Source organism: Capsicum annuum, chromosome 12 (assembly GCF_002878395.1).
Source record: "Capsicum annuum cultivar UCD-10X-F1 chromosome 12, UCD10Xv1.1, whole genome shotgun sequence".
Lineage (NCBI taxonomy): Eukaryota > Viridiplantae > Streptophyta > Magnoliopsida > Solanales > Solanaceae > Capsicum > Capsicum annuum.
The window spans coordinates 43,199,083-43,200,573 of record NC_061122.1 but is presented as its reverse complement, the minus strand read 5'-3'; positions in this window follow the sequence as shown (position 1 = coordinate 43,200,573).

Here is a 1,491-nt window from a genome sequence, read left to right as displayed (position 1 = left end):
AAGTGACTTATATGAACATGCTTAACGCATCATAAGCTATCTTATCGCTAGGATACTCATTGTAAGTCATGTACTCAAGTATGAATCACGGGATAGGAGATTTCATATGTAGGAAAAATAGTTCGTCTCCTAGCTTAGAAACATACGGGGTATTACAATATCTCCCCCTTGGGAACATTCGTCCTCGAATGGAAATTAACTGAGATGGGAGAGATGATAAAATGAAGTACGTACAAGACATACACTATTGAAACATGGTTTTATGACTGACATAACTAAAAGTTGAGTACAACATACTGAACATACATATCTGATGCATAGGAAACTGATTCATGAATATAAGACTGAGGATTCTAATAAAGTGAGTTTTCTTAAAATGAGAATGCATATCTGATGCACAACTGAAAGGCTGAATCCATGCATATCTGATGCATAATTACATGACTGACATGATATGTAAATGTATTAGTGAAGATACTGATAAATAGTACTTTCTCTACTAAACACGTATATCTAATGCTTGAATATCTAACTGAGCTGACTCTTGAAAGCTTGACTGATTATGCCATGGAACTTGATAGTTAATTTATAACGGGAACATGAAAGAATCAATAAAAGGTGGGGTATCTCCCCCTTGGGACACTATGTCCCTCTAGGAATGTTTACCTTGATGAGATACTGGGGTGATGCACAGGGCATCTACGAACTAGATTATAACTAAACATTGGAGAGCTGAGACTAATGCATGATGCATGAACTGAACTAGACCTGCTAATGTTACTTAATAACTCATGTGGAAACATAAGCTCAAACTAGCGCAAGATATCTAACAATGCATACAATGATCATGAAAAACTTGTAACGTACCCGAATCTAGGTTGGGGAAACTTTCTGGATCATGGTGAGTCTGGAGTGAATAGAGTCGATTCTGATGCTAACCACTTTTGGTGCTGGGATTTGTAGCCTGCTCACGCAAATCTCTACTTTTCTGAGCTAACACTCTAAACTCCCGCATTCTATGGCCTAGCTTACCGCACCCAAAACATACCTGACTATTAGCTCTGCATGCACCTAGATAATTCTTGCCACACTCTCCACAAAGCAGATAAGTACGCTCACTTCTAACACTACTCTGGGTTTTGGAGCCTAGCGCCCTACAATGACTAACATCTCCAAAGTTAGGTGTGGGCACACTAGCTGAAGATGGAATAGGGGCTGAATTTTTTTGACTATGGTAAGAACGATTACCACCCTGTGACCCAGCCAGAGAAAAGCTGTAACTACTTGTTCTGAATCTCTTATTAAATCTCTCTCTCTCCTTAGACTTATCTGCCTCTATCTGCTGAGCATACATCATTAACCTAACAAGGTCCATATCCCTATTGAGCATAGCTTTTCTATACTCTTTCAATACTAACCCAGACACACCAGTCACAAACTTACTCATACTCGCTCTGGGGTCAGCTATCAAGTCAGGAGCATACTTAGCTA